The following is a 19,567-nucleotide window of genomic DNA, read 5'->3' as shown; positions in this document are numbered from 1 at the left end:
ATGTAAATCTTAGGAAATCTTGGAAGAAAAGCACAGTTTCTAAATCTGAGAAAAGTTGTTCTGTATTTACCTGTCAGTGTATCTGTCCCAGCGCACCGAAGGCTCAGATCAGAAGCCAGCCACTCTGTCAAAGATAAAGAAAGGTGTTGGCTTAGATTCTCAGGACATAAGGCTATCACCTGGGAAGAATGCAGTTAGTGATGGGACTGACCACTCTCCCCAGGAACCCCTTTCTAGTGTGATACCATTTGCCCATCCCAGCTTCCATACCTCTAATCATCACCTGTGTAGACTCCTACCACGTTCCCCTCATCCGCCCAAGACTACAGCACCTCAACTTTGCACTGCAGGCAGTGCAACAGCCCTACAACCTAAGCACGGTGTTCTTCTCCTGAAAACCAGTTTGTCACCCCTTCTGGCTTTTCCCAAACAGGCTGAGCTGAGTGTCATGGGTTGCACATCTCCCCATCATCCATGCTCATCGACTTCTGTTATCTTCACTCTGTACATACTCTAGGCCCTGGTTTCTCCCTTGGTTCCTCCTCACTCCTTGACACCTGTCAGTCTCCATACACATGGCTCCCTCTGCCCACACTGACTTCCCCCTTCCATGTTCTCCTCCACTGAGGTCCTGCTTGATGGTCCGTGTCCCACATTAGAGCAAAGACACTTCAACAACTTGGTCAGTCAGCCTTGACCATCCTCATTCCCCTGTGCATGCTCCAAAGAAGCTGGCACTCTCTTGTGACATGCGACAAAGGAGCCTCAAATCTGTTGTGGGGAAAAAATAGATTTAAAAGTGATGTAAATTTTTGCTGATGGTATGTTGGAGCTTTCAATTGACTGGGATGGTACTCTGCTGGCTCTGTCTTCAGACCAGAGAGGGTATACCTAAGAAGTCGTTGAACTTGACTGCACAATAAGATGCTGGACTCTATGTTTGGTATACACTTGCAATGGGGGAATCTCAACTGAACTTGAGCTGTGTTCATGCAACAAAATGGAGGAATCCACCATGGTGGGAGGGTTTGGGGAGGGGTGGGGAGAACCCAAGTACCTATGTAACTGTGTCACATAATACAATGTAATTAATGAAGAAAAAAAAAGTATTTATTTATTTGGATGCACAAAACATACTGAAACCCGTTTGCTTTTTTCTCCTTTTTCATAACACATATTTTCCATGAGTTTCTTTGACAACCCTTCATATCTACATAGATCTTCTGAGGCCAAAGGTCATGTCTGTCTTGTTCACATTTATTCAATCCATCAGCCTTACAGAATACACTTAATAAGCCTTTTTTGAGTATAAGAATTAATAAAACTGGGGCTGGCACTGTAGCTCAATAGGCTAATCTTCTCCCTACTAATGCTAGTATCTCATATTGGTGCCAGTTCATATCCCAGCTGCTCCACTTCCCATCCAGTTCCCTGCATATGGTCTAGCAAAGCAACAGAGAATGGCCCAAATTCTTGGGCCTCTGTACCCACATAGGAGACCTGGAGGAAGCACCAGCTCCTGGCTTTGGATTGTCTCAGTTCCAGATGTTGCAGCCATTTGGGGAGTGAGTCAGTGGATGGAAGATCAATCTATCTCTCCTTCTCTCTGTAAATCTGCCTTTCTAATAAAAATAAATATATTTTTAAAAGAGTTAATAAAACTAATTCTCAGTCTTTGATTTTCCAGCTCATCTTTTGATTCACACGGATAATTTAACAGACTTCCTACTTCAAGATCATATTTCATTGATTTTGAGACTTTACTGATTATAGGAATAATTCTATTTTTTTGTAGAATAATATTAAAAATGGCATGTTGAGCTGTGATATAACGTCATGTTAAATTTTTTATTTCAGCCTTGTTTAGACATGCATTTAGATGGTATCCATACATAAAGGGAAATATGAAAGGATGAGATACACATTGGTCAGGCCTCCCCCTTTCCAGGGACACTGGTGTTCCCAGACAGGCCATCATTACTGTGCACACACTACTGTGTTCCCTACCACTGGGAGCTTTGTGAATGCTGCCTGGATGCAGCATGTCTTAGAGGAGAGTTCCAGCACCTTCCTTTGGATTTTCTCCTGAGCTGCTGGCATCTTTTCACAACAACTGATGTTGGCAAGCAGACCCAACTCCAGCGACAGCAGAAAACTTCAGCAACACTTAAGGCTCACATCCCCTTCCTTAATAGTCATTAAACCAAATACTGATGAAAACAATCAGGGGATTTCAACTGTCCTCTCCTCCAGCCAGAATTACCCATGCACAGATATTTGCAACTATCACATAACTATACCTGACTGATGGCAACAAAAAGGTGGTTTGGGCTGTGCAACACATTTACGGTATTCAAGAACAAAGCAGCCTTTCAAGAATTGCATTTGAATATACAGTGGCTTCTGAGAAACTTTCTAAAATCTCTGGATGCATGGTGCTGACCACAGTGGCCACCATATGTTCCTTTTTAAATGGAGAGGCAACATCACACTGCACAACACCTGTACCTTGGTCGCAGCCATTCATTAAACTGACTTCCAGCCAAGCAGCCTGAGTCATTAGAGCGATGTCATGCTGGGCTGGGACAGTGCTCTCTGAGTGCTAAGCACACGGGCTTAGCACGAAACACATTTGGAAAAAAACAAAAATCAGATTTAAGAGGAAAACATGTCTTGGCTTCTCTTGAATGAGTTTTGTTATTTTCAAGAGGCTTTAGCAAGGGGAGGGAGACTCTTAGTAACTTTTGGCAAATCACAGACTAGAAGGAGGAGGGGATGCTACCATTCTGCCCTGGTTGTAAGGGAAATCTTGCCAAGGCAGAGAACTGAGAACTCACTGGCTGCAGCAGCTTACCTGATCTATGTACATGAAATTTTTCTCACCTCTGGAACTGCCAGGAGTGTGCAATAAGAGGATTAGCAAGGTCCCTTTCAGCTCTAAGAAAGGTTGGAGGAAAGGAACATTCCAATTCAGAGTCCAAGGTCTTACCCTTGGAAATGAGAGAGAAGGAAGCCTAGACATGAACAGCTCTCGGGATTACAGTATGACAAAACACAGAATAGAAGGGCTCCAGGGCTTGGGTCTCCCTGGTGCCATGACACGCCAGTGCTGTTCCATCATGCATGATTCCACCCCAACGGGCTGTTCCATGCAACTCACAGAGGACCAGGCCATAAAAGGAATTCTCTTCTGTGGCCACTCGGTCAACACTGCGCAGTGCCACACCTGACATAGCTCTGGACTCAGCTCTAGATGAAAATATGACAGCTGGCCACTTTGTCAAGTGCTGAGTCTGACACTCACTGCTCATCTCCCAGAGTCCTTGCAAAGAACTCCAGATGTGGCCCTTGTACATTTCACGAGAAACTGAATGTGGGAAAGGAAACTGAACATAGCAAGCTATCAAACTGTTTTCACAAACCCACCACCATCCATGTACATATCCAGCAACAACATTTTCAAAAGGACAACAAAGTCAAATGGTGCTCAAATACACAGAAAAAAATGAAGGCTGTCCTGAGTAATGCTGAATAAAGCCATCTGTCAGTTGTAAAAATGCAAGGGTTCCCCCGTGTATTTGCCTGTTTCCAGCTCTCTTCATAAATGCTATGGTAGCATATCAAAACTATCTGGAGTGAACTTTGTCAATCTCAGCAAACATGAGTTCATTGGTCACTTAGGCTGTGTGTCCTGCAATTGCATGGCATTCAGCAAGGGCAAATTCAATTCACAATGCACTGCCCACACAGGCCCTACCCCTTCCTATCCCTTCCATTCTCCACATTGGCCAGACACCTCAACCCTATTGATCCTTCTTCCTTCGTCTTGTCTCACCAAGAACCAAATCCTACAGCTTGTGCCCCAGGAACAACCCATCTTCTGGTGTTCATCCCTGTTGTGATGAAACCAAAGCATCACCTGCCATTCCCTGGACAAGTACAAGATCCTCTAGCCTGCAGCATCTTCGATGAATTCATCCAGCCCATATCTTCCTCATTTACATTTCATATGTCCCTCCTCACTCATAGTTCCCGTCAGGGGCTCCCTACTGCCTGTGGAAAGAAACCAGAATTTAACACAGTGTCCCCAGCCTCCCCTTCATCCCTTGCTCTGGCCTTGTCCACTTGCACCCAGTTTTCCAAGCATGATATTCAGATCTCCAGGTCCTCACCAACCAATTCTTCTTCCTCCATCTGCAATAGCGTATCCAGCAATTCCACTCCTTTCGAGATGCAAACTCCTTCCCCCAGATGCTATAGGATTTGTCCCTTTCTCTCTTGCTTCACCAGACAGCACCGTTCTCTGCTCAGCTCCAGCTGCCCCAACCCTCTTTGAAATCTCCCTCTTCCCAAAGTTACTTCCACAGAGGGGAACCCCTTCCCAGTTGTTCTTCACTCTACTCACTAAAATTTGCTCATTGTCATCATTAATTTTTTTTTTGAAAGACAGAGAAACAAGGATCTTTCCCATCCTCTGGCTCATGCCTCAAAGTCCAGGTTAAAGGCAAGAATCTGCAAATTAACCCAGGTCTCCCATATGTGTGTCAGTAACTCAACTACTTAAGTCATTGCCTTCTCCTTCCCACAGTACACACTAGCAGGAAGGTGGGATCAGAACCAGAGCCAGGACTCAAGCCCAGGCATCCTAACAGCGCATGTAGGGACCCTAAACAATATCTTAACTGCTGCACCAAGCATTTCCCCTGATCTTCATTCTTTGACCACAGCTCAACATGGCTCCTTAACAAAGACCACTCTTGAATTTGATCTTTCTGCCACCTGCCCTGCAGCCCATTACTGTTCTTCATTTTATTTGTCAGAAAGGTGGTTATATGTTTGTGAATGTGGTTGCTGTTTTAAAGCTCCACACAGCTTCAAGGGATATTCACATCTGTGAAGTAGAGATGATTCAGGTTCATGGTTACTCCCAAGGCTAACAGATGCCTACTGCTCAGTGCAAGTTTTAGAAACTAGTGCATAAGAGCTATATAGCCTCATTTCCTCTAGGAAATACCTTCTCCCTCCCACCAGGCATGAGACCACTGCTTTCCTCGCAGCTCAGCTATGCCTTGAACATATTTGAGCCTGGCCCCTGTGATGTCTAAGGTACTTCAATATCATTCTTCTACTGTAGAGGGGGTAATATTTCCATGACTGGTCACTTCTGAGGGCATCACAAGAACAGCAGCAAAATAGTCATGAACTTACAGCAATTGTTTATTTAGAGGAAAATTCTAGCTGGAGTGAGAGAAATGGCATGACATATTACAGTGCCTTTGGAGGCCAGCTAGAGCCACCACGCCACTGGTCTGCCCCCCACTCTAGCATACACCTGCATATTGCAAGTGCTCAGTAATAAGTAAATATGAAATCAACAAAAAATGTGTAACAGAATAAATGATGTTTGTTATTATCAACATTATACCACTTAGAGAAACAGGCAAGCAAACTTTGAAATCATGTGGATGTTTTCTGATGTCAGATTGAACCAAATAAAACAGCTGCTTCTGCAGGCCAGTGTCCCACAGTTCAGTTTAATATTCATGTGTGGCAGAATACATGTATACATTTTCCCAATACAATTACTCATATCACTTACCAATTTGTACAAGAAAAGCTGTAGTGCAGACAATAGGGTCACATAACCAATGTGATCCCGTGACTTGATTTGCCTGACACTACTCTGACTTATGATTATTGCCCTGGAATAATAATTTCACTATTACGCTCAGATTCACTGTAAATATTTCCCCACCAAAATGTCCCAATTGGATGACAGCTCTGTGATTTGTGCCCCCATCCTCTTAAGTAGCTCAACAGCAGAAACCACAAGAAAGCTTTCTCACCCAATGAACATCAAAGCTCTCTTCTATGATGAGAAAGGAGTGGGCAAGATTGGAATAAATACTGACTGCCCAGAAGACCTAGATATTCCAAGGGGAAAGGTCTCCTTCAGGAAAATACAGTCTAAAACTAATAAAGATAAACAATCTTTAATAGTTCTTGAAAAATACTTGAAATATTTAAGAAAAAGTGGAAAATGTATAGTACAAAAAACAAGCATTCGCTTTCAAAATTTTTTATACCAAAACACTCTTTTTAAAAAAAATTTGATTTTTTTTAAAGGTAGATTCAGAGAGAGGAGAGACAGAATTTATTTCATCCACCGATTCATTCCTCAAATGTTCACAATGGCTAGAGCTGAGTTAATACAATCTGAAGCCAGAAGCTTCTTCCAGGTCTCCCACATGGTATAGGATCACAAAGACTTGGATCATCCTCTACTGCTCTCCCAGGCCACTGCAGCGAGCTGGAGTCAAAGTGGAGCAACCAGGAACTGGCAAGGTGGAGGATTAACTCGTTTAGCCACTGCAGCAGTCTCTTCATTAAAACCAACTTTCAATTCTGTTTTTCCAAGAACTTTTGAAAGTCTTGTCTACCACAGAGGACCCAATACAGAACCCACAGCACCATTTTTCCATGGCTTCTTATCCTTCCTGAGCTGCTTGCGGCTTAGAGATATTGAACTGGCTGGACCAGAGTGGAGCAACCTTGGCCTTGAAAAGGCCCCAAGGCCAGCAACTAAAACACACAGTTCTTTTCCCACCTCCACATTACTCTGGTCCTTTAACTCATCTCTGCATTCTTCACCGCTGGGTTCTATGGACCAGAATGTAAACCTCCCCTTAGAGCTTTCCTTAGAGGAAAAATGCAGGAGGAGGAGGAAGATAAAGTAGCTCAAGAGAACATCCTCTTTGTAGTAGATTAGGTAGAAGCACACCAAACTTTACCTGCTGATAATATGGATCTCTGCCTCCCACCTCTCCTCCCACACATGGCACACACCTAGACACCTGGGTGGGGTAAAAGAGATATGAGGGATTTTTGATAGAAAAGAAATTTGAGGGAATTGGGTATAGAGTGTGTTTGTGATGACTGACCAATTTAGAATTTACTATCTTGGGTGTAATGATACACTGATGTCTTCTGCCTCTGCTCAACTGACTCAGGGAAATACAAACCCTGAGGCCGGCCCTGGGGCAGAGCAGGTAAAGTCACCTCCTACAACACCAGCATCCCATACATGTTCTGGTTCAAGTCCTGGCTGCTCTACTTCTGACGTAGCTTCCTGCTAATGTACTTGGGAGAAGCAGCAGAAAATGACCCAAGTGGTTGGGCCACTGCACACATGTGGGAGACAGAAAAGAAGCTCCTGACTGTAGCCTGGCCCAGCACCAGCCATTGTGAGCATCTGAAGAGTGAACCAATGGATAAAGAGTCAGTCTCTCCTCTCTTGATCTCTCTCATAATGCTGAAGAGATCTTTAAAACAGAATGCAAATGCTGATGCTGATACACAGGTCTTACTTAAACACATGCACTAGCCAGAGAGAGGCAACAAATCCCCAAGAGACTGCAACTATGTACAATACTGTCTACTTCTCAATAGGTTGACTTAAAAAAATGAACAGGAAAGAATATAACTAAATAATAAACAATTCAGTCCCACTCCCACATGTACTAAACATACCACACAATGCCCAACTTGTCTCCTCTGGATTTCAAAGAGTGCGGCTCCAGTCGGGGAACAATGCCCACGGCCCCCCACATTGGCAGCCATTGTTTATTAGTCCCTTAGGAAGACTATCTCTGTGAAGAATCAAAACTCACTTCATTCTGCTTCCTGAAGACCAAGGCCACAGCATTCCTGCCCCAGCACAGAGCTGTGTCTTTCCTGCTAATTCCTTCGCCCACCGCATGCAAGCTACACAGCTCTTATGCTCAGGGGCCAGAGACCCAAACACAGTGACAACAATGCTCCAACACTTGAGCTGTTTATTCCTAAAGTGATCATTTCATCCATTGCTTAAATTAGGATACTTCTTCTTTAAGATTTATTTACTCATTTGAAAGGAGCAAGTACAAGGAAAGAGATGAAGGGAGAGACAGAGAAAGAGCGAGATCTTCCATCCACTGGTTCACTCCTCAAATGACCACAATTGATCTTCCACATGAGTGGCAAGGACTCAAGTACTTGGGCCATCTTCCATTGCCTTCCCAGGCACATTGACAAGGAGCTGGGTTAGAAATGGTATAGCCAGTGTTTGAACCAGTGCCTATTTGGGATATCAGCACCTCAGGCAGTAGCTTAACACATGGTACCATGATGCCAGCCCCAAATCAGGATACTTTTGAGAAGGAAATGGGGTGCTAGCCAGACAGGGTGCTGGAACAACAGGCATAAAGTGGGGCCACACGAGGAAAACTGGAACTATCTCAGGGAAGTTGGACATTTGAGTATGATCAGCACAGTATTTATCCCAAAAGCGGGTAAAAAAACATACAAACAGCCACCACAGCTATTAACCATATGCCAAAATAATACAAAACAACTGTCACAAACAGATTTATGGACAGTCCAAGGAAGAAATTAAAATAATTCCTCTGGAGAAACCAAGAAGAACTTCCTGGAGGAAGAGCAGTTTCAACCAGCCTTAAAATGCTATTTCTTCTGGCAGAGATGAAAGGAAATGTTACTCTGGATGGAAGGAACCATATGAGGAAAATCCAAAGAACACCATGGGGGTGTACCAGGGAGTGGAAGTAATGGAGCCAACCTGAAGTGGTAAGGTATAGAAAACAAAGAAGAGACCAACTCAGGGGAGGGAACTTGGAGCCACAGTGAGAAGCTTACACACAAATGGGCAACAGGAAGTCACGAAGGGTTTTTGAGACAGTCAGTGTTTACTGGGAAAAGCCTCGACTGTCCAGATCAAGAGTGGTATTCAGAGAAGCCAGACCTTTCACAGAAGGAACAGGAAGGACATCTGTCACTATCAGCCCATGTTGTCCATCCTCAAACACGAATGACACAGACCAAGAGAAAACCATTGCAGTTATCGAAGGCATACACCTATCACAAACACCTTTACTCTCTCGTGCATGCAGTTTGTTTTATATCCTGTCAATATTTTATCAAATATGCTCTCAGAGTCCTATTTTGATGCTGCTGTCACCCACAAGATACAAGAGTGACAATGCTGGACTGTGGCTAAGCCAGGGTAGATAGACACAAACATCAGGTACACTAAAGCTTTCCAAAAGGGAGGGGCAAAGCTGGCTTTCTCTGCAGATGGAAAACTACATTTTGGAAGCACAGCTCATTGCAATGCAAGTCTTTCACCTACCCACAGAGAAGCCTGGAGCAATCACACCTTTAATAACATTGATTCAATTTGTTCCCGGAAGGGTAAGGTACAGCTATTTATTGGATCACGTGGAAGAATTGAGAGTGGGGGAGGGGTGCATTAACTGACTGGGTTTCAGCTATTCTTGGTGCAATCCCAGATATCTGACTACCAAAGGGCACATGTTCGTCAAGATTAAGTCACTCTAGACAAAAACTATTAATACCAGATCTTTCCGGAAAAGGTGGACAACCCTGACAACGTAATCTCATTTCCAGAAGAGAATGGCTGCACAGGAAGCTAGCACTCTGTTTCCTCAATACAAAGCCAGGGCTCTATTTGTAAACAGAAACCAACACAGGCCACTGCTCCAACAGGGTGTGCCCGGCCCTTGCAAACACAGCCCTGGTCATTTGAGGCCAGGCAGGGCTGAGAGAAAGGGCTGATAGAGAGAACTTGCTCGATGCTGCTCATTCCATATGTGAAGTTTCAGAAATGATATCCAGGAATTTTGATTCCAAGAAAAATAAATGCAGTCAACTGTAAGAGGCTTCTCCCAGTCTAAGATGCAATCGCTTAAGCTTTCAAAAAGATAACTGCAATTAAGTAGAATCCATTATATATGCTTCAGACCACAAGTTCCTACACACACACACACACACACACACACACACACACACACAGATTTCGGGGATGAAAGAACTGATTCATTATTTTGAAATCTAAAAAATAAAGACAAATCAAAATGTCTGCTTTGGCTCTCCTATTTGAACTGTAACACTAAGCAACCAAAAAGGAAATAAGGGAGAAGCTATTCATTATAGAACTATCCTGACTGATAAAGTCATTGTCAAAATTCAATATCAATACCCCAATGAATAGGTGAAGCTGAGCACTGAATTCTTAACATTACAGAAAGAGGGACATCATTTATTGAGATGTTTGTGTTTGAAATGCAGAGCTACAGAGAGGGAAGGAGAAGGAAAATGGTAGACTCCCCAAATGGCCACAACTGCTGAGGCTGGGCCCGACTGAATGCAGGGGCTAGGAGCTTCTTTCAGGTCTCCCACATGGATTCAGGGGCCCAAGCACTTGGGCCATCTTCTGTTACCTTTCCAGGTGATTAGCAGAGGGCTGGATCAGAGGGGAGCAATCAGAGTTTGGATCATAGCACATCAGATGTGATGTCAGCATCACAGTCAGGGGCTTAACTGGCTGTGCCATAACGCTGGTCCCAACACAAATATTATGTGCTTCCTGATGGAAAAACTCTACTGTAATCTGGCAAGAGAACTGATTGTCCCAGATTCTGGTCAAACGTCCACATACAGCCTTCACATCGCAAGAAAAAAGACACAGAAATGTGGCGCAGTTTACAAAATCCAGACAAAAAAGAAATTCCCCAGGTCAGAAAGCTAGGGTCATCCACACATAAATTACAAGTGAAAGAAACGGTTGGCAAGCTGGTGGCCTAGCAACTGAGATGCCAATTAAGAATCCTGTGTTACACATTAGAGTAACTGGGTTTCATCTTGACTCTGGGCCTGCTTCCTGCTTCCTGGAAGACAGCAGGTAATGACTCGGATAATTGGATCCCTGCCTCCCACGCAGGAGATGCCCAGCTCCTGCCTTTGGCCTAACCTGGAACTGGCTGCTGGAGCCTCTGCAGAATAAATCAGCAGATGGGAACTCAATCTACCAGTCTTTATGTCTCTACTACTCAAATAAATAAATTTTAAAAGAAAAATGTGAACAGATAGAAGAAAGAGATGGAACAGGAACCTATAAATTAAAATAAATATGTATCTTTTTAAAAAAATGAGTCAGACCAAATTATACTATCTAAGGATGCACATTTGGGTCATTACTACAAAAATCTGAAGAATGTTTACTTATGAAGGGATGGAGTAGGCTATGACTGAGATGGGGAACATGGAAGACACTTCTAGAACGGATGGCAAAGTTTCATTTCCTGACCTGGACGGTCATTGCAAGGGTGTTTGCCATGTGTTAAGTCATTAAGCTATATATTTGACTGAAAGTGTGACTTACATATGTGTTTTATTTTTATAATAATACAGTTTGAGTTAAGAAAAAAAACAATTTTTTTATCAAGCTTCTTAGAAGCATGCAAGTTTCGATGCTTTCTAACTTTTCTGAAAGTGTGATGGGTAAATAAACAATAATGATTCCCACTGGGGAAAGAAGAGTGAAAGTAACTGAATAAAATTCCAGGACAACATCAGCAGCAAAAGTTAGTTAGGCAAATGTATCATTCTACTAACAACACTTTAAAAAGTTCATTGATATATTGAATTTTACAGCCTCCACTTGGCAATGCATATCTCTGTGATCGTAAAACAGGTTGCCCATCTCCCATAAGCATTGGGCAATGGTTTAATTGGCCTTGACCAGTCCTAGGAAAGACTCATACCTTAGAATAATAGAATCCTGAAGCAGAACCAGATTCTTCTACTAACTCTCCCTCTGAAAAACAGCTACTGATTCTAACCCCCTCCTCTTGAGAATCTGCTTTTAAGCCATTATATAAACAGAGCTCCTAAGCCCTGAACACGTTATGACCATATAACCTGAGATACCAACCATAAACTAATTGATCACAGTTTGTTTCACTAAGCCACAAAATCAGCTAAGCACATGTGAACTGCAGACAGAGAGAAGCTAGTCTTCCACATACAATTGTGTGAGCTGTGTGACAGGTTGACTCAGACTCCAGTGGCTCAGCTCCTACCAAGTTGCTTTCTTTCTTGTTCAACTCATTGCTATGCCTTCAGTAAGAGGGCAACTAGATGGTAGTGGGGGGGATGAAAAACTCAAATATGTTGCCCAGAGGCGTCTCTGTTATATAGTACCTTTAGCTGGAAGTAGGTTCTTCCATACATACCCAAGGGGTGTCTCCTGGGGGGAAAAAACTGGAGAAAGAAACACCCCCCATTTGAGTGAACTTCATAATATACCCGAATATCCACTTTGTCTAGAGTGACAGATGGTTGCACTATAAATGTGTACTAATGTATATATAGTGGCTGATGGTTTAGCCAGATGGTCAGAGACTTGGAAAGAATAGAACCCTACAAAGGCACAAAGGGGACCTGGGGAAGAGGTATATGCGCAACCTTTTGGAATAAGAAACAGTATGAGGGTCCAGAACAATAGCTGTGTGTCACAAAGGTAGATCCTATCACTGCCTATAACCATACCCACTGTGGCCTTGTAATCAATTACAGAAGGACTCCAGCAACTATGTGTATTTCTTCCTCATTTGTTAGGTACACAGATGTATATGGAAATCATTTTACCATTTTTCCTTTATCCTAGAGTATCATAAAAGGAGTACTGGCTGGTAGTTAACTTCACAATTTAGTCTTTTGGATTATAAAATAGAATGGATTCTGACTAACCTGGAAGAAGAATTAGCATCACCATAATATATCTGTCATGCCTGATGGAACTCAGTGTCTTCCTTATCAGGGAAGAGTTGGGCAGACCTGGCACTATGGAACAATGGGGTAAGACACTGCATGCAACACCAGCATCCCATAGGAGCACCAGTTTGAGTTCTAGTTGTTCCACTCTGATCCAGTTTCCTGCCAATGTACATGGAAAATGGCCCACATCCTTAGGCCCTGGAGCTCATGTGGGAGACCAAGATGGAGTTTCAGGCTAGCAGCTTAGGCTGGGTCCAGCCACGGCCTTTGCACCCATTTAGGGAGCCTAAATAGAGTTAACCTCAGAGTAAGTACATGGGTATGCTCTTTGTTTGTTTTTCATTATTATGTCAACAAATCAAATTACATAAAATGTACCACAATACGCATTTTTTAACATCGAGATTGGTAGAGTCCTGTATATTCACATTGTTTTGTATGTTATTTCTAGTACTTTTTATCTGATAAAATTGAGTTAGGGCTGGAGTGGTAGTGCAGCACTCTAATCCTTTGCCTGTAATATCAGCATCCTATAGGGGTGCTGATTGAGTCCTGGCTGCTCCACTTCTGATCAAGCTCCCTGCTAATGGCCTGAGAAAACAATGGAAGATGGCCCAAAGCCTCTGGGCTCCTGCACCCATGTTGGGAGTCACAGAAGAAGCCCCTGGCTCCCAGATTCATACTAGCCCACTCTTATTGTTGTGACCATTCAGGAAGTGAACCAGCGGATGGAACATCTCTCTGTCTCTCCCTCCCTCTCTCTCCATAACTGATTTTCACGTAAAATAAATAAAGCTTTACAAACCACCATTGTGTTTTCCATTTTTATGAATTTGATTATTTTAAGTAAAGTAAGCATGTCTCTTAATTAGGTAAGTCTAGAATCTCAGAGTTGGACAATAACAACAACAACAAAAAAAAAACTTAAAATTAATCTAGTCCAAAGTTTTAACCAGGATATGGGTCCCATCTTTTTCATCTTAAATTCAAAATCCTCCTCTCTTTGATCATGTGATATCTGCTGGAAGAATCCCAGTGACTGCTTCAAGAAGATGGGCCAGGCTATGTGATATAGTTCAGGATAACAAAGATAGGTGAAGATTGACCTTCTGCTCAATGGCCCTCAACTATTTCCCAGAACAAAATGTGATCCTCCCTTCCATCTTCCGGTTTACACACTTTGTGCACCTTTCAAAACATGTTTTTATCACGTGTGCCATAAGGCAGTAAGACTGACAGGAAGAAAAGCAGGAACACAGAGAACAACGTTGGTTGATCCCTGACACTTGGCAACAGTGGGCCGCACAGCCCCAGATCTCCGCAGGAGCATTCAGGGATTCATTAAAACCATCAATCTGTGTGTGTTCCCAAGGTCCCCTGCTCAGCAAGGCTTTTAAAAATAAATATTCCTACCCATGCTCGGAAATTACTGACAGTTTCTCATTAGTTTCCTACTTATCTTTTTAATAAATTAAAGAGTCTCTCCTGGGTAGTCACAATATTTACCATGATCACAGAGACGAGAACTGTGATGAATAAATTTCATTCACAAAAACCTCCCAAGCTGCAATGATTTCCGAAGCAGCAGAGGCAGGATATGGGCTTGTGCCTGCACTGTTCTGTGTGGGGCAAGTCCTTCCCGGACCAACAGCACGTGTTACTCACATCAAACTGTGCCCTGTTGCTATAGAAACATAGCCACTAAAAAAACATATCAACAACAATAACAGAGCCTGAGGATTACAGACACTGTGGCAAGACATGGTTAGTGGGACATCAGCACCCAGACCAGCCTCGCCCAGGAAAATCAACTTCATAAAGGTCTAACTCTTGGAGCTGACACATGACCTGGGCAAATAACTGTCTTTATCCTCTTGGTTGTTTAATGCTTTCAATATGGAAAAGCAGCTAATGTTCATTTCAAAGAGAAATGCAAAAGTAAGTAAAAATCAGGACGTGAGCATATATGAAGAATACATGTAAATTGTAAATAAACATTGAGAAAAAGCATGTTTAACGTACAATAGAAGAAATGCCAATCAAAACCACATCAGATTCTATTTTTACATTGACAAATAAGTATAAGAGGAAATAGACACTTAAATGCTGCAAGTGGACATGCAAATTGATACCACATTTCAGAAGATAAATTTGCCAAAAGATAAGAATCCATGAAAAAAAAACCCAGAAAGATTCTTGTATTTTGGTCCTGAAGTTATTTTTGGAACATAGGCCAAGAGATAACCTTTTTAATGTGCATAAAAAGTATGTAAATGAGTTTCATAATTTGCAGCAAACTAAGGACAACTAAAATTAGGCAATAAATCAGTTATGACTGATTCAAAAGATGGAATTACATGCCACCATTAAGAAAAGCAATTACACGGCAATTACTGCATGGTAGGCTCTGTTTTAACCAATTTACAGATACATTAACTTACTTCAGGTGAGTACTATGTTGTGCCTATTTTACAGAGATAAAGCACAGAGAACTTAAATAACCAGAAACAAAGCCACAAAATTAGACAATGTCGACCACTATCCACTCAAATTCAGGCAGTTTAGCCCCAGATTCCATGCTCTTCATCCATTTCATCTTACTACAAAGAATATTTAATAACATTTTATAATCTTTTTAAAGTATCTGTAAAATGTTTTAAAATTAGCTCATCAAATTGAAGTTCATAAATTCTGTATAAAATTAATGTGTGTACAGACAGCTATATCAGATGGAGTTACATCCACGGTATCACATCCTCTGACATGTTTTAGTTGGGTTGATCTATGTTTGTTCTCTTTAATTATCAAAATTATTTTAAAACAAAAGCAAAAAAATAGATAGAGATACCAAGAAAAGTTCAGCAGGCAGATGGCTCTGTGGCATAATCAGGTAAACCACTAACTGTGGCCTATGGGCACCAGTCAAGTCCTGGCTGATCTAAGCCCCTGCTAATGACCTGGGAAAAGCAATGGAAGACAGCCCCAGTGCTTGGATCCTCATATCCACATGGTAGACTACAAGAAGCTCCTGGTTAGCCAAGCTCTAGCTCCAGTCCCAGCTGTTGTGGCTATCTGGGGAGTGAACTACTAGATAAAAGATTCTCTCTCTTGCTCTAACTCTCTCTCTAACTGCCTTTCAAATAAATAAATATTTTTTAAAGTTCAGGGAAATAAGAATTAAAAGATAAATATTTTGGGAGGTGGTTTTCAAAAGGTTCATGGGAAATGCAGATTATCTCTAAAAAAAAAAAAAAAAAAAAAAAAAAACCATTGTTTTGGGCCTGGCACCATGACCTAGCTATTAAAGTCCTCGCCTTGAATGCACTGGGATCCCATATGGGCGCCAGTTCTAATCCCGGCAGCTCCACTTCCCATCCAGCTCCCTGCTTGTGGCCTGGGAAAGCAGTGGAGGACGGCCCAATGCATTGGGACCCTGCACCCAAGGGGGAGACCTGGAAGAGGCTCCTGGCTGCAGATCAGCACAGCACTGGCCGTTGAGGTCACTTGGGAGTATATCATTGGACAGAAGATCTTCCTCTCTGTCTCTCCTCCTCTCTGTATATCTGACTTTGCAATAAAAATAAATAAATCTTTAAAAAAGCATTGTTTTGAATTTTTGCGCTCAAATAAACTTACTTTTAAATTCCTTTTTTCTAGAAACTTTCAAAGTACCCTCATACACATCATATTTGCATGCCAAAACACCAACAGCTATTTCTATTTATGGAGTTCAAGGGCATTTTTGCTATTTTCTTCCTCATTTTTCTGTTTTGATTTTATATTTTTATAATCAACAGAAAGTAACTTTCATAGTGAGGAATGGAAGAAGTCCCCATGCCATCTCTCAGGTTCACCTGAGAGGCCATTAGCTCTGGCGAAGACCTTGAGAAGACCCAAGAGTTAGTGTGACCATTTCAGGACAAGCTGAACAACTTCTGCCTGGTCTGCCTTCTTTTTTAGCAAGAGATGAAGAGGGTTTTGTTTCATAAACACAAAAGAGTAAACAGTCTTGACTAGAGCTAAGCATATAAATGAAAATACCTTCTGTCAATCAAATCTTGCTTTTAAGAAAAAGAGATTTTTTTATTAGAAAGGCCTATTTCTAGTGAGAAGGAGACAAAAAGTCCCCCAAGTGTATCAGTTTGCAGACATGCAAGCTTCACAAGCAACACTCCTGCCCAGTGAAGATGGTGTTGCTTAGTAGGGCCTTATTCTACATGACTTATTGGGGATTTCCAGGTAGCCTTTGCCTTCCTATTCCAAACGGACTCTAGAGCCCTCCAATACCAATTTCCAACTGAATCTAACCTGAGATTGAAATTGCCCCAGGAAAAGCACAAGCGACATGTGTCAGAAATTCAATCACATTTTCCCACACACTCTTGTCCACAACATGAAGAAAAAAAACAATTGTCAATGGTTCTGGAAAGGAGGTAATACTTCTGTTCTCTTAAAGAATCATCTCTGTGGCTCACACACATCTCTGCCTGCAGTATGCAGAGAATGTAAGATGTGAAGTAAGTATGTGAACCTACAAAGGATGGCGCATCTGCTTCTGCCAGGATCAAGTCCAAGAGCTGCCTTGGCATCCTTGGATCATCAGCATGTGGTCATCTTGAACAGTCCATTGACAACACAGCCCTTGGCAGCTCTGAGAAAAAGGGGCTCCTGATCCTGCAGCATTAGCCAGAACAGCACATGAACCTGTTGTGGTGGTACATGCAGGGGACTGTGCAGTAGGTGTAGATGGCACGAAGGTGTGAAGAGAACAGCTCCCCTGCTTGGCAGGGCCCGGGGGAGCTTCCAGCTGTTTGGCAGGGCCCGGCGGATTTCTCTCTGACCACCTTGATGCAGTCTCACCACCCTTTTGCATAGACACTCAAGCACCCCACTAAGAATCCTGTAATCTATTGAGGCATTGTTTGCCCCTGTGAGATGGCTTTGGCAAGTAATATGAGCTTGAGAGTTAATGTTACTGATAATGTCTTGGTGAGTGGGCCTTTAACTGCGCACAGGAGTACAATTAAACCCATGCCATTTCTGGACACCTTGTTGTGTACCTACCCATTGTCCTGAAATCTGGCCCAGAAATATAGCATGCCTTCTGGGAAATGGCTTAATAAGAATTTTACAAACTAACAGAATTGATGGGAGTATGAGTGGAAACTGCTATGGCAAAAAAAATATAGTTACTGTGACCTTAAAGGTTAGCCTGTCCTTGCAACTTTTAGAGCATAGAAAATGCAGCTGTTTTAGCCGTTTTTATAATTTTTTAACTAGAGGAAATATAGGGCAATTCTACTAACATCACAGAGATATACTTTTGATTATTGTTTAATTGTTTATGGGGTTGTAGGGTTTGCAGTTGTAGGGGGATTTAATGTTTGAAACTTTTGCCTTAGATCCTTATGTTCTTTTCTTTTGATGTATCTTTCCCATTATGTGATAGATAAGTTGTGAAAATAAAATGTAGTAGGTAGGAATGTTTTACTGATTAGTAGGTAACCATCTGTGCCTCGGCCTTGGAGTTCTGGCTGTCACCTAATGGCTACTTCTGAAGAATGAATAATGGTTTACTTTAAAGAAACTGATTATAGTAACTTACAGAATTATCTTTAAGAGCACCTGGTTGACCATGAAGTAAAAATTAATTGGACATCTGTGTATGCTGTCTTAGTTCTAAAGTTAAAGATAAAAAATCAAACGTTTGGGCTTGGCAGCGTGGCCCAGTGGCTAAGGTCCTTGCCTTGATCCCATATGGCTGCTGGTTCTAATCCCGGCAGCTCCACTTCCTCTCTGTCTCTCCTCCTCTCAGTATATCTGACTTTGTAATAAAAATAAAATAAATCTTTAAAAAGAAAATCAAACGTTTGTGCAGAGGCTAGTGATGTATCTAAGTAAATAAAAAGGACAGCTTCTTCTTGAGAATGAAGCATATAGCAAGAACGCACCAAGTGTCAGTGTCTGTGTCTTTCTTTATCGCCGACGCCACGCACCCTTCCCGAGCTCCGAACTCTCGGCTGGAGCTGGACTCCGGCAGGTACATCCATGCTCATTAGTAAGCCAGTCCACAGTTTGCCCACAGCTCAGTCTGGCAATGCTGCTGCAATGAGACCCAACCCCGACCCCAACTCTAAAACTCACAACTGTAGTGGGGAGAATTCCAACAAGGTCTTGAGGGTACGCATCTTACACAACCCCTCTTCATGAGTGAAGCAACCACCTGTGAAAATGGCAGGGGGCTCACATCCTCCTTTAGGCTACATAATATATCAAATGATGATGGGAGAGTTATCCTATCCTGGCTGAACAGAGAGGCATGGCAAGTCACAGACACACATTCTTGATGGCCCTGGAAGAAAGCAAACTCCTACAGCACAGATGCTAGAGGCCTTGGCAACCAGGAGCTACAGCAACCTTTGGGAGATAAGAAAGGCCCTCAACCAACAGCTGGGAAGAAAACAGGGCCTTTGGTCATTCAATAAAGTGAGTCCTTGCCAACAACCAGTGAGCTGGCAAGAGGGCCTTGAACCTTAAATGAGAATTCAGCCTGAGGAGACCCTGATCCAAGGATACCATTAATCTGGGTCAGACTATGAGAACCAAGTTGGAAGCCAAGCCCCTGCACTGTGTTTGCTATGCAACAATAAAAATAAATAGGACACCTGCTATTATGTTATGGATAACATAATATGGATATTGTGTTATGGATGTTCTCATCCTTACATTGTCTTCAGAAGTAAGTATGGGTGTAACTTTGAGAGAAGAAATTCACCACTATAATATTCAACCTTAATGAAGCAATAGAAAAGCCATAACTGAGGAGTTGTAAAATAGCTTGGAGTAGAACTTTCAGTGCAGTCTCATCTGAATTGTACATTATTAATATGACAGGGCTGGGCAGTGATAATTAGGAACAAAGATCTTAGTG

At 42.3% G+C, this 19,567-nt stretch overlaps 1 protein-coding gene across 4 annotated transcripts in view; it reads right to left on the bottom strand.

Annotated features, from left to right (window-relative positions):
• Positions 1–19,567, bottom strand: part of NCALD (neurocalcin delta) — a 389,065-nt gene that overhangs the window by 279,803 nt on the left and 89,695 nt on the right. For all 4 annotated transcript variants that reach the window (XM_058668571.1, XM_058668570.1, XM_058668572.1 and 1 more), the window contains exon 2: positions 71–124. The gene's annotated coding sequence lies outside the window, so the exon portion shown is untranslated. The remainder of the gene's footprint in view (positions 1–70; positions 125–19,567) is intronic.

This window comes from Ochotona princeps, chromosome 9 (genome assembly GCF_030435755.1).
Source record: "Ochotona princeps isolate mOchPri1 chromosome 9, mOchPri1.hap1, whole genome shotgun sequence".
Classification (NCBI taxonomy): Eukaryota; Metazoa; Chordata; class Mammalia; order Lagomorpha; family Ochotonidae; genus Ochotona; species Ochotona princeps.
This window is presented reverse-complemented; position numbering and strand designations above follow the sequence as displayed.